The sequence below is a fragment of the Mandrillus leucophaeus genome, unplaced genomic scaffold (assembly GCF_000951045.1).
Source record: "Mandrillus leucophaeus isolate KB7577 unplaced genomic scaffold, Mleu.le_1.0 Scaffold121, whole genome shotgun sequence".
NCBI classification, from domain to species: Eukaryota; Metazoa; Chordata; class Mammalia; order Primates; family Cercopithecidae; genus Mandrillus; species Mandrillus leucophaeus.
Window position 1 is genome coordinate 7118446 of NW_012100432.1, and position 25879 is coordinate 7144324.

General features: G+C 49.0%; 1 pseudogene; it reads left to right on the forward strand.

Moving 5' to 3' along the window:
• LOC105532976 overlaps positions 1-25879 on the forward strand; it is a 75787-nt pseudogene that overhangs the window by 26204 nt on the left and 23704 nt on the right.

Here is a 25879-nt window from a genome sequence, read left to right on the forward strand (position 1 = left end):
GCTCACTGCAAACTCCCCCCACCCAGGTTCACACCATTCTCCTGCCTCAGCCTCCCTAGTAGCTGGGACTACAGGTGCCCGCCACCATGCCCAGCTAATTTTTTGTATTTTTAGTAAAGACAGGGTTTCGCCATGTTAGCCAGGATGGTCTTGACCTCCTGACCTCGTGATCCACCTGCTTCAGCCTCCCAAAGTGCTCGGATTACAGGCATGAGCCACTGCACCAGCCGTCACCATCCTTTTAAAAATAATGTTAAATTGACCAGGCCCCATGGCTCATGCCTATAATCCCAGCACATTGGGAGGCCGAGGTGGGCGAATCATGAGGTCAGGAGTTCGAGACCAACCTGGCCAACATGGTGAAATCCTGTCTCTACTAAAAATATTTTTAAAATTAGTTGGGTGTAGTGGCAGGCACCTGTAATCCCAGTTACTTGGGAGGCTGAGGCAGGACAATTACTTGAACCTGGGAGGCGGAAGTTGCAGTGAGCCGAGATCGTGCCACTGCACTCTAGCCCAGGTGACAGAGTGAGACTCCGTCTCAAATAAATAAATAAATAATGTTAAATCAAAAAAGTATATGGGAATTCCATTTCCGGCAAAAGGATAGTGGGCAATATGCAGTCATCGTTCTAATGACAGCTGCCATTTACATAGCACTTACTACAACCAGACACCGTTCTGAACATTCTATGTGCCTGCCGGCGATAGCCCTGTGTGGTGGGAATATCAGCCTCCCTATTTCCCAGATAATGAAACTGAGACACAGAGGTTAAGTAGCCTGCCCAGGTCACACAGTCATGAGTGGCCTTGTATTTTCTAGAAATAGTTAAAGTATATTAAGTATCTTTTTAAATATACAGCAGGGCTTGCAAAAAAAAGAAGAAGAAGAAAAGAAACAAAAATTCATTAGAGCCAAAAGTGGCAGAGGCATCAAGAAAGTGGAGCCCAACCCCATCCTCCGTCTCCCCACCTCCCCTCAGTGTGATCTGCACATGGAGACTTCCTTCCAGGGAGCACACACGGAAACAGAGAAAAGAGCAACTTTGTAAACAAGAAACCTGACCAAGGCGGGCTCACCCGTGCCGCTGAGTCATGTTGACAGCAGGTGCCCTTGCTAGGATGTGATGGGCAGCGCACTTACCTCTGTGGGCATCCTCCCCCAACAAACAATCCGGGTCTAACCAGGAGAAAAACACCAAATCCCGACAGAGGGACATACTACAGAATGCCTGACTGCACTGCCCCAAACTGTCAAGGCCATCCAAAACATGGAAAGTCTGAGAAACTGTCACAGCCAAGAGAGGAGCCTAAGAGGAAGACTAAATGTGATGGGGAGTCCTGCACAGGATCCTGGGGCCACTGAGTAAAATGGAGAAGCCTGAATGAGGCATGGGCTTCAGTTACACTGCATCAGCCTTGGCTGGCTAACGGTGACAACCGCACCACAGTAAGAAAAGACGTTAACACCAGGGGAAACTGAGTGTGGCACCTATGGGAACTCTCTGTACCATGTCGGCAACTTTTCTGTAAATCTAGAATTGCTCTAAAATAAGAAGTTTATCTAAACATAAGTGAAGGGCAGCTGAAAACTCCAAGTGCAGCACACAGAAACAGGCCCAGCGTGATGAGGAGATGGAAACTATGGAAAAGAGACCCCACGTCAGACAGCAAAAGGAAAATGCTCTCCCCGCAGTGACCAGGATTCCCGACTGGAGGAACTGAGAGGCCAGGGAAGAGTATATATTTGAAAAAACGATGGCTAAGACTGTCCAGTCAGACTCTATTGAAAATATAAATTCTCCAAATGGAGAAGCAAAAATCTCAAACCCGATAAATAAAACTAAAGCAACACGTGGATGCGTCGCAGCGAAACTGCAGAACACCACACACAAGAGAGAAGTGTGGCACACACTGCGGCACCCGGAGCCCCCAGGACGGAGGCCTGGTCCCCAGCGGCAGCAGGGCTGGCGGCCTAACTCTCGGCTATGTCCCTCTCCAGGAACTGCTGTCAGCTGAATGCAGCTGCCTCTCCCCTCTTCCCTGTGGGTGCAGCTGGCATGGAACGACTGGTCCCAGTGGGGACCCAAAAGCCCAGCTCCAGAGTTCCCCCAGGATCCACTAAGGTCTGTGCCCATGCTGCTACCTTTGCTTCCTCAGAGGCACTGTCCCCAAGAAGACACCCCAGGACACACCCTAGAGTTTGTTTTCTGGAAAATTCAACCGACATCAAGATCTTCATTAATGTAGTCACATGATTCAAAAGTCCAGAAGCCTAGAAAGTAGACAAGTGGTCGCTAGGAGTTGGGGAGGGAATGGGGAGTTAGAGTTGACTGGGGACAGAGTTTCAGTTTGGGAAGATGAAACAGTTCTGTGGGTAGATGGTGGGCATGGTAATGCAACACTGTGAGTTCACTAAATGCCTCTGAACTGGTTAAAATCAGGCCGGGCATGGCAGCTCATGCTCGTAATCCTAGCACTTTTGGAGGCTGAGGCAGTAGGATCACTTGAGCCCAGGAGTTTGAGATCAGCCTGGGCAACGTAGCAAGACCCCATGTCTATTAAAAAACTAATTTATTAATTAAAATGAAATAATAAATGGTTAAAATCATAAATGTGTTCTATACATTTTACCACAATAAAAAACTGTCAAGTAGCCCAAAGTATAAAATAAATATCTAGCTGGGCATTGTGGCAGGCACCTGTAGTCCCAGCCACTCAGGAGACTGAGGTGGGAGGCTCACTTGAGCCCAGGAGTTCAAGGACGAAGCGACCTATGATTGCATCACTGCACTCCAGCCCAGGTGAGAGTCTGAGTCCACACTGATATCAATAAATGATTGAATACATTCATAAATAAGAAAAAATCTCTTATAGGGAAGAATTTCAAATAAATTATGAAGCTACTCCATTCTAAAGCAAGGATAGAACCCCACCCCTTGAGTGTGGGCTACCCAGAGTGACATCCTTGAAAGTGTTCAGGATGGAAAGGGGGAAGGGGTAATCTTTCAGGACAGCAACCTGACAGATACGACCTATGCCAGGCGGTCAAGGCCAGCATCACAGTGGTAAGTCATGTGCCAGTGCCCACCTCGGATACGATGTGATGAGAAGGACGCTTACCTCTGTGGGCTTCCTCCCCAGCACTTATTAACATCTTACAGAAAAACTGCAAAGCTCGTACACAGAGCTCCTGTATATCCCACAGCCAGGGGATATACAGCCAGCGCCCTCTGTTATTAATATTTTATGTTAGCATAGTGCATTTGTTACTATTAATGAGCTATTAACTAAAATCCATACTTTATTTAGTTTTCCTTAGTTTTCACCTAATGTCCTTCTTCTGTCCTGGGACTGCCTCCAGGATACACATTACGATTAGTCGTGCTTGAGGCTCCTCTGGGCTGTGACAGTTTCTCAGAGTTACCTGGTTGATAGTAGGGGAAGGGGAGGAGGTATAAGGTAACTCCCTGTACCAAGTGCTCAATTTTTCCATCAATCTAAAACTGTTCTAAACAATAAAGTATATTAATAATAATTTTTAAAGTACCAAGTAGCACAGGGTTTATAATAAAAAGCATTGGCCCCGATCCCTCTCCCTGGGAGCCGACAACCTTAATTAGTTCTGATTTTAGTTTTTTATTATAGTCATCTCCATACATTTAAATACTAAGCCTAAAACTACCATTATTTCATGTATCAACTTAAATCATGCTCTGTTGACTGCCTACCAGGACAGCCGAGCTGGACAGTCAGCTAAAACCTAGCTGCCGTACCTGCACCTCCTTCAGTTTTATTTAATGTATTTAGTTCCTCCATTTCAGAGTTATCAAACCTCAGTCTTTCTCGTGCCACCTTTGCAATTTTTGCTTCATCCATCTAGTGCCTACCTGTATTACCGTTTACTTACTACTTATTCTTTTAATTGATTTGCTTTTTTAAATGAAAGTACTTTAAAAGAAAGCATTTACTTCACTATCATTCTTTAAATCTTATGCTAAGACACATTTAAACTAGTATCCCTGACCACTGGTATCCCACCTGAAACCCTTGTAAGCACCCCTCCCACACTTTCAACTTCAAATCATATACTTAAACCTCACTGCTTCTGTGTATTTTGACATCTCTTGGGGAGACAGCTGCTTATCTCCCCAACCTTCCCAACCTACTCCTCCCTCAGATCTCCTACCTTGGTTGACAGGAACTCCATCCTTCCCATCATTCAGGCCAAAGCCTCAGAGTCACCCTGAGCGTTCTCTTTCACACCCCATGTCCACCTGGGTTTCTAACAGGCACTGCAAATCTAACCTGACAATGCTGGAGTCGACAGTTGGATTTACGAGCCTGGAGTCAGGGGAGAAATTGGGGCTGAAGATAATCCATTTGGAAGTCATCAGTGTGAAGACAGTGCTTAAAGACATGAGACTGAGTGAGGTCACCAAGGGAGTGGGCAGATAGAAAAGGTTGGAGGACTGAGTCCCAGGGCCCTCCAAACTCCAGCAGCCAAGAGATGAGAAAGAACCAACACTGAAGGCAGATTCAGAGACACCAGCAAAGGAGAGGAGATACAGGGTGTGCTGGTAAACCTGCCCTCTGAAAATAAAGAAATAAACGCACTGATTTGTCAAGTTTGCCAATTTCCATGGTGTAAATACTCTCACTGTGGTCCATTTCAGGCTACCAACATGACGTCACTGAACAGGGAGTCAGGAGCTTTGCACATAGTCAACTCTTGCAAACTATTATGAGTTTGTCCTGCTCCCCACTGCCTGGAAACCAAGCAAACAGTGAGTTACAAAAAAAGAATTACAAGCATGAAGAGTGACCAACCATGTTAAATGCTGTTGACATGTCAAATTAGCTGAGGACTTCTGCAGTGATGGATGTAACATTTTGCCACACAAAAATGTTAAACGTAGATCAGGCAAGATGCAAAAAATAGCATAACTTCACACTCTGTAAAGTCAAGATCCCGAGTACAACTTTCAAACCAGAGCAATAAAGAGAGAAACAACTGCCTGGCTCATTTATTTTTCATCTCTCCTCAATTCTAACATATGCATTCAGGCTATAACTGTCCCTCTAAGCATGGCTTTAACTGCATTCCAACATTTGTACATTTAATATTTTAGTTATTGTTTGTTCAAAACATAATTTTAATTGCCATCATGCTTTTTCTCAGGCCTGAGAGTTTTTTTAAGAATACTGTTCAGCCGGGCGTGGTGGCTCATGCGTGTAATCCCAGCACTTTGGGAGGCCGAGGCAGGCAGATCACCTGAGGTTGGGAGTTCGAGACCAGCCTGACCAACATGGAGAAAACCCGTCTCTACCAAAAATACAAAATTAGCCGGGCATGGTGGCACATGCCTGTAATCCCAGCTACTCAGGAGGCTGAGGCAGGAAAATCACTTGAACCCAGGAGGCAGAGGTTGCGGTGAGCCGAGATTGCACCATTGCGCTCCAGCCTGGGCAACGAGAGTTAAACTACATATCAAAAAAAAAAAAAGAAAGACAAAAAGAATACTGTTTACTTTCCAAACATTTGAAGACTTGGTTATCTTTTTAATGAGTATTTCTAACTTAATTATATCATGGCCAGAGAATATATTTTGTATAATTTCAATTCTTTGAAACATTTTTGAGACTTGTTTCCCAGTATGAATCCATTTTGGTAAATTTTGAATGTGGGCTTGAAAAAAAATGTGTAACCTAAGTAGTTGTTGTATCTGTCTGAAGTTGGCTGATCATGTTATTTAAATCTGTATATCCTACTGATGTATTTCTGCTTGTTCTATGAGTTAGTGAGAGAGGCAAGAAGTATATAAAAACCTCCTACTATAATTGTGGATTTGTCCATTTCTCACTCTTTTTTTTTCTTTTTCAGTTTTCCAAAATGAGAAGCATCCGTTTCTTCTTTTCTGTTTTCTGTTATCTGTTGTCTCTCCTGGCGTTCATTTGTGTACTCTTGTTTCTGCTTGTGCCTAGCTACTATTATTGTGTGCTTGACATTAAAATTTTAAACATTGTTAATAGAAATAATGAGACCTAGAATGCTGCTATCTTCCTCCAGAAAGGTATTCAAATGGCTTCTTCCAGGTGCCGAGGGCACAAGCAATCCTAAATCCAGCTGTAGAGTTTGATATTATCTGAAACTGAGCAAGCAGGTCTCGCCAGGACTGATGTAGGTCTCCTCCAGTCCACCCATATGCCCAGGTGTCCTGCTGCATGGTCCCAACCAAAAATGCAAGCTAGGAACCAGCTCCCACCACCTTCTCTCCATTACCCTCACAATCTGCGAAAGCCCCGCTCAGCCCTCAGCCACTTCTTCTGATGCTGGCAAGCGCCCTCAAGGAAAAAGTTATCCCAAATGCTGAGTTCACCTTTCCCCGCGTTTCCGTTGCATGTGTTTTGTGCAGCTCCTCTGGGCGTCCTCAGTGGAGGGGTTGCTACAAACCACCTAGCGCCTTTGCAAAAATCAAAACTCTCACCTCGTTTTTCAAAGGAAAAAGACAAACTTTTCACTCCACAGGAGTCTCCCCTTTCAATTCCTAAAGAGATCTCTACCATGATATTACATCAGGAATGTGATGAGAATCTGAGGGAAAGGGTGTGACTGTGAACTCCTAAAGGTAGGCAGTATTAAGAACAGAGCTGGCAACTCACAGCAGCCAAAATGCTAATACAGAATTCTGTTTCCACCAAAAAAAAAAAAAGCCAGACATGGTGATTCACGCCTGTAATCCCAATATATTAGGGGGCTGAGGCAGGAGGATCTCTTGAGCTCAGGAATTCGAGACTAACATCGGCAATATAGTGAGACCTCATCTCTATTAAAAAAATTAAAAATTAACTGAGTATAGTGGTACACACCTGTAGTCCCAGCTACTTGGGAGGCTGAGACAGGAGGGTTGCTTGAGCCTGGGAGGTCAAGGCTGCAGTGAGCCATGATCACACCACTGCACTCCAGCCTGGGTAACAGACCAAGCCTTGTCGCAAAAAAATAAAATAAAATAAAATTTAAGCCAATGTCTTCAGTTTTGGTTGAATTCACAGCTACCATTAAATCTTCGGAGCACATAGACAAGATAGAAACACTACTGCCGCTTGGTGACAGTGTGCTTTAATTGTAGGGAATGGGAAACAAAGGCCCGAAAGCAAGTCACTGGTTAAAACAGCATCACCACCAGAGGTTTGAGAGCCAAGCCTCTGCCTCAAAATCTGACAGGGAAGGTACAGTCTAGAAGACAGATTCTGGAGACATTCTGGAAAAGAGAGACTGAGTACAGTACAGCCCCTGGTCCTTTCTTCCTTCTGCCCTAGGCTCCAGCTCAGCCCATCTGCTCATTTTCCCCACCCCTAGTTCTCACAGTAGGGAACAGCTTATTTACAAGGGGAACTCTAAGGTCTCAGGAGGAATTTTGGTCAATATTTTAGCCACTTCCTACATTCAGCCTTGCTCAAGGTCTCTCTTCTTGATTGTATTGTCCTAACCTACTTTCCCACCAACATAAATAGTATTTCTAGCTCGTGTCCTAACTGAGAGAAATTTTGTGTTGGAATTGCTATTGGGAAATCTCTAGTGACTCTTCATGTTAAAAGAGGAGGAAGGGGCCGGGCGTGGTGGCTCACACCTGTCATCTTAGCACTTTGGGAGGCCAAGGTGGGAGGATCATTTAAGCTTAGGAGTTCAAGAACAGCCTTGGCAACATGGCAAGATTGTATTAAATACATATATTCTGTATTAAATATATATATTCAATAAGAAAGAAGAGGAAGGGAAATTCAGAGAACCTCGGCTAAATCGCACAAAGTCACAACTTTGGTTGTAGGGCCAGGGTACAGCAGCCACCTCCTGACTTACTGACCCTCTCCACATTGCCTCTTGGCCACACCATCTTGTCCCAGGCCAGGGCTTTTGCAGCCTGAGCTGTGTCAGGGCCGGGGCTGTCGACATTGAGGAACTGACTTCCCAGAGACTATCTACATGGGATCTGCGGAGGCTCAGAGTGTGGTGCTGGTGAGTACAAAGGGAGGTTCCAAGCCCTCCCTGAGCCTGTGAGCACCTTACGTTCCCAACCAGACTATAGTAGGGCATGCTGGGGCCGCCTCCAATGCGGCAAGGGGACACAGCTGGACACAGGGCACTTAGCTGGCCAGCCTGGTGGGTCTGCAGATTGATCCTGTCCTGAGTAAGACTTTTGCAGTCAGACCCTGGCCCTGTCATCCTCCAGCCTCAGCCTCCCGAGTCGCTGGAGGCCACAGGTGTGCACCACCATGCCTGACTATTTATTTATTTATTTTTGTAGAGATGGGGTCTCACTTTGTTGCCTAGGCTGGCCAACTCCTGGTCTCAATCGATTCTCTCACCTCAGGTTGTGTGAATCTGAGTGAGTCCCTTTGCACACTTCTGCACTCCTCCCCTGCCTGTTCTGTGCTGTGGCTGTGGTGACACTGCCCATTCCACAAGGCTGTACTGAGAATGATGTGAGTTACTGTATTCAAATTGCTTAGCACCATGCCTGGCCCATGGCACATGCTCAGTGTTAGCTGTTATTAGAAAGAAAAACTGAGGAAGGCTTCATGGCACATGGGATGGATTTAGCTAAGGCTGGGATAATCGCCACCTGCCAAGGGTCCACCCCGTGCCTGGTATTTCCCAGAGTGGCTGCCAGCGTCACGATGACCATGACCTTGTACTCAGAAGATGTCACCACCTGGCTTCAGAGCTGGAGTTAGTGACACTCAGAGAAACTGAGTGACTTGCCCTGCTGGCAAGTGATGGAACTAGAGTCTTGTTCCAAACTAGGCACTTTACATATTTTACCTAATTTAATCCTCCTGAGAACCCAGCTGATCAGTGCTACTCGCTCCATTTGACAGGCCCAGAAACTGTTAGCCCCCTGCCTATGTTTAAACTCCTGGGCAGCGGCAAAGTCAAAATTTGAACCCAGGACCTCCAGGCTCCAGAGTCCTTGCCCTTGGCAATTGTACTCTGCTGTCCGGCAAGTCCACTGCAGGTGCTTGGTCCATTTTGCAGAACCAAAGCAGCGATGTGTGCTGGCTGTGGGGGGCGGGGGGCAGCATGGCCCCAGCTGAGGGCTTGCTGAGAGAGGGAGAGAAGCTAGAACTCGACATTTGGATAGAAGTTTCAAGGGTGCTGTTGCCCAGGCCAAGCCTCTGCTTAAAAACCCTCAGGGATGGGGGTGCTCACTGCCAGTCTGCTCCACTGTGAATGGACTTGATGGATTAGGAAGCCCTTTACTCGAGGAGAAGTTCACCACCTGCAACTCACCGGTCTCTGCTCTGCCTTCCTGAGCCACACAGATTTTACCCTCATGTGAAACGATGATAACAATCATAAGAATGCCATGGCAGCTACATATTTTTTGAGAGGGTCCAGTGCCCTAATCACTGTGTTTTGGGCTTTTTTTTTTCATGTACTATCTCATTTAGTATTTAAAACTAACTACTGTGCCCATCCTCACTCCACCCCAACAAAGACAGGAAGTGGCCAATTTACAAACTAATTGTGTTCCTAACATTCTTTTGTAAGGCTGTTGTTTGGATGACTAAACCGCTTTCCCACATAAACAATGTTATAAATGGCTGTGGGTGTCCCAGCTAGCCCCCTGAAGCCTGGTTTGCCCATCCCACCTGAAGGGCCCCCACACATTTACAATGAAAGAGAACAGAACAGAGTCAGGTTAGAACCACAGTCATTAAACAATGAAGGGAAAAACTGATGTTGGGAGAAAGATGTTTGTTGTCTCCAGCGCTGGCTGCCTCAGGAAGCGCCAGCCCAGAGGAGAACGGCCAACTTCCCGCGCTGGGGCAGGGGCAGCCTGGGAACAGCTTCAAAGCCAGTCTCTCCCACTGATAGAACCAGACAGCACCCGACCCAAGATTTTACCCAAAGAATGAACCCTATGTTGGGACAGTGTGGAGCCTCAGAGGGGTGAGCCAGACCTGGACTTGCCACTTCCTGCATGTCTGGTCCCAGGAGAGCTACTGGACTTCTCTGAAGGTCCCCATGTGGGGAGCAGAAGCACTACGGTCCTTCTTGGGGCCCACTGAGGACACAGAGATAGTGGGCGTCAAGAACTTAGTATAGGCCAGAAGCGTGGCTCACGCCTGTAATCCCAGTACTGTGGGAGGCTGAGGAAGAGGGATCACTTGAGGCTAGGAGTTTGAGACCAGCCTGGACAACATAGCAAGACCCCATCTCTAAAAAAATTGTTCTAACAACTTAGCACAGTCTCTGGCATATAGTTGGTGCTCAAAAATGGTGACTCGTATTGTTAAAAATAATAAAAGTTCAAGCCAGCACAGTGGTTCACGTCTGTAGTCCTAGCACTTTGGGAGGCCGAAGTGGGCAGATCATGAGGTCAGGAGTTTGAGACTAACCTGGCCAACATAGTGAAACCCCATCTCTACTAAAAATACAAAAAATTATCTGGGCGTGGTGGCGGGTGCCTATAATCCCAGCTACTTGGGAGACTGAGGCAGGAGAATCGCTTCAACCCAGGAGACGGAGGTTGCAGTGAGCCAAGATCATGACATTGCACTCCGGCCTGGACAACAGAGCGAGACTCCATCTCAAAGTAAATAAATAAATAATAATAAAAGTTCTGCAAGGCCCATGCCTGGGGGAGAAAAGAAGAAAGAAATGGGGAAAGAGAGGTCCCAAATGCCAAAGGCATGGTGCAGGGTCCATAATCTGGGGAGGGGATTTTTCCCTTTTCCGATCTCAGATCTTGCCCAGCCTCTCTGCATGGCAATGCATTGGGAATTAAAAGTGAAAAAGCCACAGAGTGCGGTGACTCATGCTTGTCATCCCAACACTTTGGGGAGCTGAGGTGAGAGGATCAATTGAGGGCACGAGTTAGCCAGCCTAGGCAATCAAGTGAGATCCCATCTCTACAAAAATAAATAAATAAATAGTCAGGCATGGTGGTGCACACCTGTGGCCTCCAGCGATTCAGAAGGCTGAGGCGAGAGGATGGCTTGAGCCCAGGAAGTTGAGGCTGCAGCAAGCCGTGATTGTACCACTACACTCCAGCCTAGGGGCAGATCAAGACCCTGTCTTTAAATAAATAAATAAAAGTGGAGAAGAAACCAACAGGTGCCTTGTGGGGACTCGGATTTGGAAATAGGTTGAGAGGCTATCTACAGTCAGTCAGCACAGCCTTGAAGCCTCCTGATAACCTGGGCGACCATAGAGTAACTTCAGACAACAGAGAAGTCCACAGGCAGGTGGAAGCGACCTGAAGAGGAGGTTGGACCACCGCCTCTGAAGCTGGGGCCAGTGGTCATGGTCTTCAGACTGCTAGTTCACCAAGAGTTTTTAACTTTAGGACGTCATTTCCCATGATTATTTGCATAGTGACCTTTTAACCAAGGACATCTGCAAAATTCCAGTCCCAATGTTCAGTTTGATCATGGCCTGATCAAACTTTAATGTCCACAGGATACTAAGGAAAGAAAGGTGGATGTCAGATGGAAATGACGCATTCATGACAAGAGAAGGGCAATGGCACTTGGATGTGTTTTAAAACACTGAGGCTTTGCAGTAGTTCAAATAGAGACAAGGAGGAGGAAATTGAATTGTCACAGTGGTTAGAGAATGTGCCAGATTCCACAGAAGCTGCACTGAGGCCATCAGCACCACATTCCTGTTTCAAGCAAGACAGCATCATCCATTGGCACAGACTAATACCATTCACTTGAATTTTATTCGTCTTGTAATTTTGATGGGATTTAACTTATCTTTCATTTTCATCTTGTTGTAGAAGTAGAAAGTACCAATGTTTAGTTTTAGGTGAGCACAGATTGATTGAATGATTGATTGATTGGTTGATTGACTTTTTAGAGACAGGGTCTTTCTCTGTGGCCCAGGCTGGAGTGCAGTGATTTGATCTCAGCTTACTGCGGCCTCAACCTCCTAGGCTCAAACGATCCTCCCACCTCAGTCTCCCAAAGTGCTGGAATTACAGGTATGAGCTACCATGCCTGGCCTCATATTTATATAATGTTAAAATAAGCCAAAGTCATAATAGCCAAAAGGCGGGAGAACTCAAGTGTCTATCTACAGATGAATAGATAAATGAATGCGGCCTGTCCCACAATGGACTCAGCCTTAAAAAGGAAGGAGGTTCTGAACTGTACTGCCAATCGGTGACCTCGGAGGACATGATGCTGAGTGAAATAAGCCAGGCACACAAAGTCAAGTCCTATGTGATTCTATTCATATGAGATCCTCAGCAGTCACATTCACAGACACAGAGAAGTAGAAGGGGGCTGGAAGAGGGAGAATGGGGAGTTAGTGTACAATGGGTACAGAATTTCAGTTTGGGACAATGAAAAACATTCTGGAGATGAATAGTGGTGAGTGTTGCACAGCAATGTGATTATACTTCATGCCAATGAACTCTACACCTTAAATGGTTATGGTGGTAAATGGTATTGTTTTGTTTTGTTTTGTTTTGTTGTTCTGTTTTGTTTTGTTTGAGACAGAGTCTCACTCTGTCGCCCAGGCTGGAGTGCAGTGGTGCAATACTGGCTCACTGCAGCCTCCACCTCCCAGGTTCAACCGATTCTCCTGCCTCCTGAGTAGCTGGGACTACAGGTGTGCGCCACCACATCCGGCTACTTTTTTGTATTTTTAGTAGAGACGGGGTTTCACCATGTTGGCCAGGATGGTCTGGATCTCCTGACCTCATGATCCACTCACCTCGGCCTCCCAAAGTGCTGGGATTACAGGCATGAGCCACCACGCCCGGCAATTTTATTGTTATAGGTATTTCACCACAATAAAAATAGATACATAAAATAAAGGTATGAAATCAACACTGGGAATGGGTGAGGTTTTTTCCTGTTAAAAGACCTTGGGTTGTCTCAGGCCAAGACAACCGGAGCCCTCAGACTCATCCTTCTTCCAAGGAGTCCCGTCCTGAGACGGCAGAGGAGACTGCTCTCCCGGCAGCATTATCTCGGCTGACCTCGCTGGAAAGGCAGCTCTCTGTGGCCAGGCCAAGAGGGCTGGGGAGACCAGGAATCATCGACCCATGATGTTCCCAAAACCTGCCTGTGCATGGCAGCCACCAGGACGGCCTGTCAAAATGAAGATGCCTGGGCCCTGCCCCGGGCTACTGAGTCACAATCTTTAAGGGTAAGGAGGCCTGGAATCTACACTTTTAACAAGCTTCCCAGGCACCTCTGAACACCCAACATGCTAGGGTGTCAGGCCTGGCAGCACAGAGGCCTGGAGGAGCCCAGGTGTATAATCCATAGAGCCGACTTCCCCACTGCCTGCTGTGTGACTATGAGCAAGTCATTCAGCCTCTCTGGGTGTCAGTTTCAGACCATTTTGTTGGGCACAAAAACGGTTATGTTGGGAAGGGCTTGTTTTGAGGGTTAGCAACAACATACATAGAGTGCCTGGTGCATAACAGGTGCTGAATAAATGGTAGTTGCAGTTAGAATTCGAGAGCTGGGAGAGACCCACCCAGCTGGCGCCTGATGAGAGGTGAGCAAGCCGCTCCCGCACAGAGGGCTCCATCCCAAGTGCACATGTGTTTCCTGCAAGGGGAGCACCTTTACCCAGGGACGTGGATGTGGCTTGTCACTTTAGCTCTGAAAAATGGGACAGAAGTTGTTGAGGGGAAATCCCTTCTCACAGAAAGCAGAATGGTGCTTCGGGAACCCCCCTCCTCCTTTTCCCTCTGCCACCCCCAATCTAGAGCTGGCTCCACCTCACTCTTATCATCAAAAAGCCTTGCCCCTGACCGCAGGCTCGCCCAGGAAGAGAAGTAAGGCTCACCTGCGGTTCCAAATTTTGCTGTGTGGCTTTGAGAAAAATCACATAACCTCTCTGAGCCTGAGGTCCTTATCTCTCACTAGGGGGACGAGGGTGACGCTGGTTCGTTCAGGGCATACTGATTGTGATAGACACGTCCTCATCCTCACCGGCAAACAGTCGGGTGGGAAGATCAGGCTTTAGTGAAACCACTGCAAATATCTCATTGCAAAACAAAATATCTACCTTAGAAAGTTGTGATCAGGTGATGGCTTTTCCAACTTTTTTTTTTTTTTTTTTTTTTTAAGCAGCAGAACCCTTCGTTCAAATGAAGCCTTACCCAGGACTAGGTCATGGAAAATAGCTGAAAGGGAAGTTGCTCAGAGGCTCTGTGACTGTCACCAGGGAGCCCGAGGTCTTCAAGGAGCACAACTGGAAACCACAGCTTGATGCCTGGGAGCGAGGGGTGAGGAAAGGTCCACAGTGGCAGAGCAGAGTCCTGGCACATTGTGGGCACTGCAGAAGCCATCCCCTGCCTGAGCTCGTCATCTCTGTCTCTCTCACCATGTCAAATGGTAGTGGGTGGGTACAGGGGCCAAACTCGGTCCCCAGACCCCTGAGCGTCTCTGGTGCCAGAGACCCCACAATGCCTAGAAGCCTCCGTCCACCCCGGCCCAGGGTTCCTAGGGGCTGAGATTCTGGGGGTCCCTGGAGGCGGGAGACGCTGAGTCTAGGCAGGCTCGTGCTGGAAACCAGCTCACTGCAGCGGACGACTATCTGATGGAGCGCTTCCTTCATCAGTGCTAATATCCATGTAGCGAAACAATGAAAGGGTTTCCTATCAGTTCCAAATAGGACGTGAAAAACTCTCAGTGCTAAGAGTAGAGGATGCTAGAATAGGGCAATGGGAAACGCCTGAGTCACCGGAGGGCCTCTTTGATTCCAACAGCCCAATCGCTGAAAAGGAAAAAGAGAGAGAGAGTGGTTCATTAATGATCCGAGGGAGGGGACAGGAAAGACAGGCCCTTCACAGGGGACCTCCCCAGAGAGCTGAGAGCGGGAGAAGCCCGGCAGTGGGGACACCACCCAGAGAAAGAAACCGAGCTGAGGCTCCACCCGTGCACCCTCCCCACCCAGCTGCCCAGCACGTCCACGAGCCACGCGCCAAGGACAGTTCTGGTTTCCATAGATAAATGTTTATTTTAATGAAGGATGTTCAGGAGTCCTGCTGTGTTCTTCACCAGACTTGTCTCAGAGCAGCTGCTCACCCAGGAGCTCCATGGCCACAGGGATGCCCAGGACAGGGAGGTCTGCTCACCCACTGCCATGCTCTGGGGTTCCGGGCAGTCCGTCGGACTCACCTGCTGCTCAGATTTTCTGCAGGAAAATGGGAGATCCACCCTTTCAAAGAGTGACCCAGACCCGGTTCCTGCCCAAAGCCTTTCTGAATGAATCTCCCAGTTCCCCACTGACTGGACATAGAACCTCTGCTCTTTCCTTCTCTAAGACTGTGCTAGTCCATTAATCATTAAAAGACAAAATGAGGCTGGGCGCGGTGGCTCACGCCTGTAATCCCAGCACTTTGGGAGGCCAAGGCGGGAAGATCATGAGGTCAGGAGATCGAGACCATCCTAGCTCACACGGTGAAACCCTGTCTCTACTAAAAAATACAAAAACAAAATTAGACGGGCATGGTGGCGGGTACCTGTAGTCCCAGCTACTCAGGAGGCTGAGGCAGGAGAATGGCGTGAACCCGGGAGGCAGAGCTTGCAGTGAACCAAGATCATGCCACTGCACTCCAGCCTGGGCAACAGAGCAAGACTTCATCTGAAAAAAAAAGACAAAATGAGTGTCTTTTAATGACATTAAAAGACATTGAGGCGGGTGTGGTGGCTCATGCCTGTAATCCCAGCACTTTGGGAGGCTGAGGTACGAGGATCGCTTGAGCCCAGGAGTTTCAGACCAGCCTGGGCAATATAGCAAGACCCCATCTCTACAAAAGTTTTTAAAACCTAGCCAGGAATAGCGGTGCATGCCTGTAGTCCCAGCTACTAGGGAGGCTGAGGTGGGAGGATTGCTTTAGCCCAGGAGGTTGAGGCTGCAGTGAGCTATGACAGCACCACTGCACTCCAACCGGAGTGGCAGAGTGAGACCCCAACTCAAAAAATTAATTAAAAGACGAGAGGCCAGGTGCAGTGGCTCACACCTGTAATCCCAGCACTTTAGGAGGCCGAGGCAAGCTGATCATTAGGTCAGTAGTTCGACACCAGCCTGGCCAACATGGTGAAACCCCGTCTCTACTAAAAATACAAAAATTAGCCAGGCGTGGAGGTGCATGCCTGTAGTCCCAGCTACTCAGGAGGCTGAGGCAGGAGAATTGCTTGAACCCGGAAGGCAGAGGTTGCAGTGAGCCAAGATCACGCCACTGCACCCCAGCCTGGGCAACAGAGCAAGACTCCGTCTCAAAAAAAAAAAAATTAAAAGACAAAATGTGGACACACACATGGCCCCAGCAAGCAAGAATGATTACTAACTTCATGGTGGTGTGCACATGCATAGCATGTTCCACAAGCTCATCATCTACTCAAGTCAAGAGTATTCGGTTATCAGCCTCAGAAATTCAGAAGGAGCCTCACGTCCCAGAAGCCTCTGGTATCTCAGGGCCTTTCACTCCAAGGAGCCGCCTCCACCGGGCCTTCCCCAGCAGGATGTATGTGGCCCTGTCTGTGTGCTCGGTGGAGAGGGGCAGGTCCGGGCACTGTCTGGTGCTCAGTGTGAGACCACAGCCTTTCTGGAAAGGCTTTGTAATGTGCCGCTGGTGTGCAGGCTCCGTGCGTGGTAGGGGCTTCAAGAATATGCATTAAACGAACCCGAACCCAAGGACACTTGCTCATCTGTGTCATCTGCGGGTCTCCTTCCACAGGAAGCACATCTGGACGGAGTGAAGGCTCCCGGGGCTCAGGTCCAGAAAGAGCTGGAGGCTCCTGAGAGCAAGGGGCCCTGCTCAGGCTGTGAGCCCAGAACAATGCGAGCTTCGAACACTGCAGGTGTGTGTGTGTGGGAGCCTCTTCCTGAAGCCTTGGGGTCAGGGGCCGGGGCCCAGCAGGCTGGCTGCGTTTATTGTCCATTGTCTCAGGCCGGGACAGGAAGCACTTTCTGTTCCCAATTGCTCGGGTGGATTAATTTACAGTGGGGAACTCAGAGTCGCCTGCAGCACCTGTTTTCCCCTCTGAGGGGCCAGCTTCCAGCTTGGAGGGTGTTTCAGGAGGGGTCCCCTCTGCAGAGACGCAGCCTCCTCCAGAGACCCTTGGCCACAGCCCCTGCCTGCTCCCTGCTGGGCCAGCTCCCTGCTGGCCGAGGCCCTGGCAGCCCTGCCTGCTTGCCTGGGTCACACTGCCCACCTGCGGGAAGCTGAGCCCTGTGGGGTGCACACTGTGCTGTCAGTGGTGAGCCATGGGAAGGCAGCCTCAGCAATGTGTCTTCTCTGTGGTTGGGAATCCGCTCTCTGTTTCAGGTTCAAGGGCAGGTGATGTATGCGTGCTCTTTTCATCTGGTGAGGATCATGAGTCCCATTTTACAGAAGAAGTCACTGAGGCTCAGCAAGGCTTGCTACACAGGTCGTGAATGAAGTAGTGGGATGCAAACCCGAGCCTGCTCCAGGTCCCAGAGCTCTCAACCTCCAATGTCTCAGAAGCCAGCAAAAGCATGTGACCGAGTGCCGCCAGCCGGTGTACAGAGGGGGAGCGGTGGGAGGTGGAGGAGAACCCTGGGGTGCAGGCAGAGGGGACCCTGTGCCATCTCCAGGGGCAGCGCTGCTCTACCCAGCCTGCTATTGCCTTGAAGTAAGGTGGGCCCTGCGTGGCCACATTTTTCCTTGTTAATAACTCAGAAGATACATTTCTAGACACGGGGTAGGTCACAAAAGCCTGTCTGCAGGCAGCACGTTGCTTTCCGCCTCTGCTCTGTGCCACCATGCCAACAACAACAGTGAACACCTGCTGTGTGCAGGTGCTGCCCGGGCACCTCCACCACCGGGACCCATCCTGTGTCTTCAGCCCCCCTGGGCAGCAGGCACTGTGCTTCCTGTGGACACACAGGGGACAGAGGCTCAAAAGAGCAGGCTCCTGGCCCTGGGCACCAGGCTGGTCTTGGCTTGCTCACTCCACCCCGCCTCACTGCATCAGTTTTTCATCACTACTGATGCAGGAGGCCGAGGAAGAATTCTGGAGTCTGGTGGAGGATGGGGAAGCTGACCCTATTTCTATAGGTGCCTCCTTCATTTTTGTAGGATGGCCCCAAGACAGCCACTGAGACTGCCCCCTCTGCACTAACCATTAGCCAGCACTACCGGCATTGGCCAGCTTGCTCTTTGCCATTTGTTTTATTTATTTGTTTGCTGGAGACAGGGTCTCACTCTGTCACCCAGACTGGAGTGCACAGGTGCAATCATAGCTCACTGCAGCTTCCACCTCCTGGCCTCAAGTGATCCTCCCACCTCAGCCTCCTGAGCAGCTGGGGCTATAGGTGGGCGCCACCACATCTGGCTTGTTTTTTTATTTTTTGTAGAGACAGGGTCTCGCCATGTTCCCCAGGCTAGTCTTGAAATTCTGGCCTCAAGCCATCCTCCCGCCTCAGCCTCCCAAAGTGCTAGGATTACAGATGTGAGCCACTGTGCCTGGCCCATGCCACTTGCGTACTCCACTAAAATAAGCTTGGCTACCTGACTTCAGTGGCTTAAGATGGCTGAGCTCTCACTCTCTCTACCCAGGCCCTTGTGCACCTGCCCTCTGCCTCAACAGCCACCTCTGCTAGGCTGCTTCCTCCTACTCAGGCAGGGTGGATGCTTCACTGTGTGGCCCCGGATCCAGGTTCCCCGCTGTCCCCCTGAGTGACAGGGCTGCCCTTTGTAGAGGGGGAGATTAGAGGAGGGCTGGAGGCTGCGCAGCCCTCCCTGGATGACAGGAGACATCAGCCCCGCACACACCGCAGGGCCCGGAGCAAGCGAGGAAAGCCTTGACAGGCCTGGAGGGGATCCAAGAGGGGAGCCAAGGAGGGGGCAAGCTCCTCACACACAAAGGCCGGTCCTGTCTTCACACCTGCGGGGATGAACAGAGCCCAAGGCCGGGAGAGGTGGGGGCCATGGGGGGATGAATAATTCGCTCTGAAAGAAGCATGTCACAGGGAGATAGCTCTGCCAGACACTTCAAATAAAGGCAAGCAGCCATGGTGACAGGGGACATTCTTTGCCACCGATGCACCGCTGGGACCTAAGAGCTGGGATGTCGTGAAAGAAAGGCGCCTTGAACCCTTCATAGTTATTTTTATTAAAAAAAAAAGAGAGAGAGAGAGAGAGAATGCCATCACACAAGCAAGCATGGGCCTCGCAGCACGGAGAAAGGCCAGATAATGAATTCTGGCACCTTAATTTCACCTTTGTCAGAAAAAACGGTGCTTCCTAGGTGCACCTGAAGAGCAGGTCTGCTCATTCTTCCTGCCTGGGCATCTCTGGCCACCCTGTTCCCCGACCCAGGGCACCCCCACCCCGCCACCCCTCTCTCCACAGACTCCTCCCCAGGGTTCCAGAGCCAACACCGAAGGCCTCTCCTGCCGTGAGGCCCACCCCAGCAAACACCTCTCCTCCCAGGCGACCTCACTCAGTCCTCAGGCAGTGACCTTACCTTTTGACCTACTTCTCCCCACCACTCAGCCAGGCCCTCGGGAGTGGGCATCCCGTCCCGTTCTGTCCCACACCCCTAAGTACAGTGTCCTGTACACAGAGGCCATGCACTACATGTCATTGATGAGAACAATCACAGTGGCTTCTTTTTTCTTGGAAAAATAAGACAATGAAGTTACAAATACTGGTATTCTCGTGGAAGAAATTATGCCCTCAGTGTCCACTCACAGAGGAATACCTACCCAGCATGGGGCCATCTGGAGCCACACAAAAGAATGAGGCTGATCTAGATATGTTCATGTGGGTGGACATCACGGACTTCAGTGGGGAAAGCTGCAGGATGGCGCATACATATGCATATATACATATGTGGATATATATATATATATATGTATGTATATACCACAGGGAAAGGTCTGGAGGATTCTCCCAAAACCATGAACAGTGGCTACCTCTGCATGAACTGTGGCTACTATGTCAGGATTTAGGGAGACAAGGGGAGGTGAGGGAACTGCACTTATTATACATACTTTGGTATTATTTTAACTTTTTACATTGAGTATATATTACTTTTGTAATTGAAGAACATATATATATATTCTTGGCTGGCTGTGGTGGATCACACCTCTAATCTCAGTGCTTTGGGAGGCTGAGCAAGAGGATTGCTTGACGCCAGGCGCGGTGGCTCATGCCTATAATCCCAACACTTTGGGAGGCCAAGGCGGGTGAATCACCTGAGGTCAGGAGTTTGAGACCAGCCTGGCCAACATGGTAAAATCCTGTCTCTACTAGAAATACAAAAATTAGCTGGGCATGGTGGTGGGTGCCTGTAATCCCAGCTACTCGAGAGTCTGAGGCGGGAGAATCACTTGAACCCAGGAGGTGGAGGTTGCAGTGAGCCGAGATCATGCCATTGGACTCCAGCCTGGGCAACAAGGGCAAAACTCCATCTCAAAAAAAAAAAAAAAAGGATTGCTTAAGCCCAGGAGTTTGAGGCTGCAGTGAGCTATGATGGCACCACTGCCCTCCAGCCTGAGCAACAGAGCAAGACTTTCTCTCTCTGCATATATATATGTGTGTGTGTGTGTGTGTGTGTGTGTGTGTGTTGCATATATATACATATGAGAGAGAGAGTTGCATATATAGGTTTAGTTCTTGCTAAACCATACCAGTTCAGAATTAAGAATACATGCATATATGCATGTATATATTGTGTATATCTATTATATATCTACATCTCTATCTCGATAGATAGATAGATAGATAGATAGATAGATAGATAGATAGATAGATAGATGATAGATAGGCGTGGTTTAGCAAGAACTAAACCTTTTCCTAAGCTGGGACTCTGTGGCATGGCTTTGGTCCAGGAGGAGAGAAGCAGCATTGGTGAACCTAGCTCAAGTGCTCAAGGACAAGAGGGGAAGGTTTGGCCCAGGCCTCAGCTACTGTCCTCCTTTCCAATGACAGCAAAAAGTCTGCCTGGATTCCTCCAAGTTGGCTTCTGCTTGTGCCTCATTGGCCAGAACAGGGTCACATGACCAACCTAGCTGCAAGGGAGGCTGGGAAGCAAGCAGGTTGTCCTGCCAGGCTTAGACCAGGCAGACTCTGACCCAAAGGACCTTCCACCTGCTTATGTTTCCTCTTCGAGTCTACTGCCAGTTTTTCTCTTCTCTTAAAACAAGAGAACTCTCTCCAAAGGCAAGCCCCATTTCTGTTCATGTAACTCTCTCCAGTTACACCCTGTGAACAAGTTTCTGTTGGCATTATTCAGCAATATTTCTGTGTGTGTGTGTGTGTGTGTGTGTGTGTATGTGGGCACACATGCGCACGCAAGTGTGTGCATATGTGTGGTTTAATTTCCTCTGGACACATCAAAATTCTGCATTTCATTATCACCACCTGCCACCAGGAGGGGACACGCTGCCTGAGAATGGAGCCAACAGGAAAGAATTCAGAAGGAAGCCCAGATCTGAGAAACATGGAATCCTGCTGACCCAATGAGCCCCTGAGTCTGCCATACCTGCAACTACCCCTGACTTTCTAAATGAAAGAACCAATAAATTATTTTTCCCTCCTTATGTCAGTTTGGGTTGAGTCAGTCTCTTAAAACCAAAAAAAAGTCCTGAGTCCTACTACAGAAATTATCTTTGAGCTGAGTTTATTTAATATGTACCTTGAAACAGGGTAGTTTTATCCTGGTCAGCAGGTGTATGTGATGGCTTCTGCATATATCTACATAAAACCCAGGTGTTCCTTGGGGTCACCCTGACCTTGGAAGCTCAATAGTGGGCCATGCCACCGAGACTTCATCCTGTGGCCTGTCCAGGGTTCTCTCCAAGATTTCTCCTGGTGCCCTGGTGGCTGCTCTTCTGATCACCTGTGACTCCGTCTGGACCCACGTTCACGCTCATCCACCGTGTCCTTCGACTCTGCACCAACATGAAGGTAGAACTGCACCACTTCTCCTTAATCCACCCTGTGCTCCCAAGATGGTTCACCTAAGACACCTGAGCGGATTTTACTGATGATTTGGGGCACTTTAATGACAGCAGTGTAAACCTTCATCAAATAGGAACACCCTAACTCACAGGGATCTATAAAGTATAAACCAGAAAGGATCTGGGTCAGGTCTCAATCAGTTTAGAAGTTTATTTTGCCAGGGTTAAGGATGTGTGCCTGGGAGACAAGTCTATGCCTTTTTCCAAAGATGATTTTGAGGGCTTCAATATTTAAAGAGGAAAAGCCGGCTGGAGGGGACAGAGGGAAGGTGTGGTCTCTTTACTGGGTCCAAATGTTGCAAGAGAAAAGAAGCAGTTAAAGGGCATAGTCAATAACGAATTGGCCTGGTGCTCACTATAAGATAAGGTGAATGGAGAGGAGCTACCTGTGGAGATCTTCAACTTTTTATCTGTCACCATCTGCTTAGGAACAAAAGGAAAGGCAGCTTCTTGCATAACTCAGCGTTCAGCTTAATTTTTTTTCTTTTGGCGGAGAGAATTGGGATTCCAAGTTTTTATTTTCCTTTCACAAAAGTAATTAGGAGCCCAGCAATAACCCCATCACCAAGATTCCTTCGTGGCTCCCTTTTCCATGGCCTGGCGCCCCCTTCCTCCCTCGTCTCCCCCTCTCTTCAGCTCTCTGCCTTACCAAATCACAGCTTCTTTGTTTTTTACTCTTTTTTTTTTTTTTTAAGACAGAGACTTACTCTGTTTCCCAGGCTGGAGTTCAGTGGTGCGATCTCAGTTCACTGCAACCTCCGCCTCCCGGGCTCAAGCAATACTCCTGCCTCAGCGTCCTGAGCAGATGGGATTACAGGCGCGCACCACCACACCTGGCTAATTTTTGTGTTTTTTGTAGAGATGGGGTTTTGCCCTGTTGCCCAGGCTGGTCTTGAACTCCTGGGCTCAAGCGATCCGCCTGCCTCAGCCTCCCAAGCAGCTGGGATTACAAGTGTGAGCCACGGGGCCCTGCCATCAAATCACAGCTTATTTCTTCACGTGACAGCTCAGCTCTGTTTTCCCGTCTCCTTCCAAACCACAACTCATCCCCTTCCAGCATACTTCAGGAAGGTGGTTTCTTGAGTAATGGGGGTTCCCTGCCTAAGAGGAATCCTGGCTTTGGCCATCCGGGCTTTACTCATGTCTCCGGACTCTTGCTTTCTCTCTTAAGCACAGGGATTACTAGATGTGTGGGGCTCAAGTGTAAAGAACATGGTTTCTGAAACAGCAAATCAAACCAATGTGATTGTGCAGGAGAAATAGAAGCCTGTCGATCTGATCTGAAAGAACAGATATATTTACATACCAAGGCAGATTGCAGGTCAAAGTGTTATCAATTTGATGTTGATCAAATCTTGGGAATTTTCTGATGTGGTTTCTGGTGACACAAAGTGGCGGCAACATAGCCTGTGTGCGGGAGGTTTCTCATCTCCCCTAGGAAGAGCTGACATATTCAGAGCAACCCACAAGCAGCCTCCTCCACCAGCATGAATGGTGGCAAGCAGCATGGCGGCACCGAGCCTTGAAGAAAGAGGCTGGGAGCGAGGACCATCTCAGAAAAAGGGACTGACCTTCCTTGCCAGAGCTGTAGAGCTGTGGGGACATCCAGATGCCTTCCCGGGAAGGGGGATCTCCCCATCTCTGCATCCCATCCACATTCCCCACCTTAGCCACTCTGTGCCAAACCTCCAGCCCCTGCTGCAGTGCATGCTGGTGTTATTTCCTGACAAGGCAACAGCCTCCTCACATGGTTTTCCTGACTCCAGTCTCTCCCCAACCCATCCCCGCTTCAGATGGCAGCAATTTTTTTAAAGCACAAGTCTCATCCTGCTTAAAATTCATAAATGAGGCAAAGTCCACAGACGCTGAGACGGAATGCAAGGTCCTCGTTGGCCCACCCACTAACTGTTCTTGCTTCCTCTGCCTGGAAACGCCCACCTTGCAGGTTGCAGTGGCCTCCGCATCCCTGTGTCTCTCGCCTGGGCCATTTTGGAGCCAAAGTCACGCCAACAAAGAACGGCCTGAAAGAGGCCCCTGCAGAGTGGGTGCTTTTTGAATGTCATCCATTATTCAAGTTCTCCACCCTGGTTTCATCCTCCCCCAATCCAAGATCCTTTACCCCAACGTTGGCCCTGTCATTTTATTACTAGTCTCCATCCACCGGAAACGTGCCTTGGCACCTGCCTTCCATCACTTTCTGGCACCTCATCTCACGCTGGGCAGAGACCTTCCTGATTGCCCACCCTGGCCGCAACTTGCTGTCACCTGGGGAAACTAGAAAGTGATTCTGATCTCCTCCGGCTGGGGAGGGGCATTTGGAAACTCTCTGAGGTGATTCCAGGGTGTAGACAGAGTGGTAACCCCTGGTGAGAGAACAGGGTGTGCTCGGGGCGTCACTAGCTGGTGGGATTCTTCAGGCCGCAGCATGCAGTTCGCAGTCTACACTTGCAGAAAAAACATCTGCCTGGACGGTTTCCTATTTATGGAGGACAGGGCGGTGGGGGTATTCACATCGATGGATGGTGTGCATGAGACCCTTGCTATATCCTTTTTCCCCACACTTCTTCCCCTCCACCCTTCCAGCCCTGTAGGATCATGGTGGGGAAGGGGTCAGCCTTGGAGGATGCCCTTGGAGAAAGGCCTAGGAGATGCCGTATGTGACCCGAAAGAGGTCAGGGGAACATTTTACCGAAGACTTGCTTCATTGTTAAGTTTTTCTCTTAAAGGTGTTGATCTATGCAGTGTAAATGCTTGCAAGCTCCCATCATTGGTCACAAGGCTGTTTGTCTTGTCCTCATTGTGTATGGTTCTAGAAGGCTCTCTCCCCCTGGGGGGAAGAGCCCTTGGACAGAGATCACAGGGGTTCTTAGGGGGCACTCGGCTGGTAGTCTCCTTCCCTCTGCTGATGGGGCCTTCCTCCCAGGGGCTCTCTGGGCCTTAATACCGTGCCTCAGAGGCCTGGCCCAGAGCCCCTCGAAGAGCCAGGAGAGGAGAGCTGACCAAAGTGGAGTCAGGCTGAATTTTCCCTCTCAAGAGAAGCACATCCCAGTCACTGTCCCTTCAAAGGCCATGAGGCTGGCCAAGGACATAGCAGAGTGGCTCACGGCAGTACCCACCGGGGCAGAGCTCCAGCCTGCCGCTGTGCCGGGGCTGGGCATCTCTTCCCTGAGCGGTGGCTGCCCCCATGAGGGCAAAGACTGCGCTGGCTCTTCCTGTGCAGGCGAGAGTGGGCTGGGAGCAGGGACACCACGTGGAGGGAGTTCTGGTGGCAACGGGGCGCAGAGGAAGTTTCTGGGCACAAGGAAGCCTGGGGTGGGGGACTTAGGAGGGAAGCCCCAGCCAGGCTGCTGTGCAAAGGGGAGGCCCGTGGGGACCCTCTCCAGGGGTACAAGGAGGGTCAAGGGAGAGGCCAAGTCAGTTATGTGGAAAGTTTCTTATTTTTGTTGTTTGCTGTTCATTTTTTCTTTTTTTTTTAACCTTCTTTAGAAAAAACATCAAACTTTTATAAAAGTAAACAGAATAATATACTGACCCCATATACCAGGTTCCCCTGGGTTCAACAATTACGGGCACGAGGCAGGGTCACTTCATCTATTACTGCTGCACATTTGCCGCCCCCGTATCATTCTACAGCAAACTGCATATATCATAACATTTCATTTGTAAGTTTTTTGGATGTTTATCTAAAAGAAAAAAGACACTTTTTAAACATAACCATAATACCATTATGACACCTTAGAAAATTAGTGCTATCTCCTTGACAGTCTCAGAAATCTGGTGCAATGGGTTAAATTGTGTCCCCCACACTCCCCACCCCCCACCCCCCACCAGAAAAAAAAAGACAACATTGTTTTGGAGGGCCCAGTGTTTGGGGGGAGGGGTGGACAACAGATGTTAGTCTGCTAT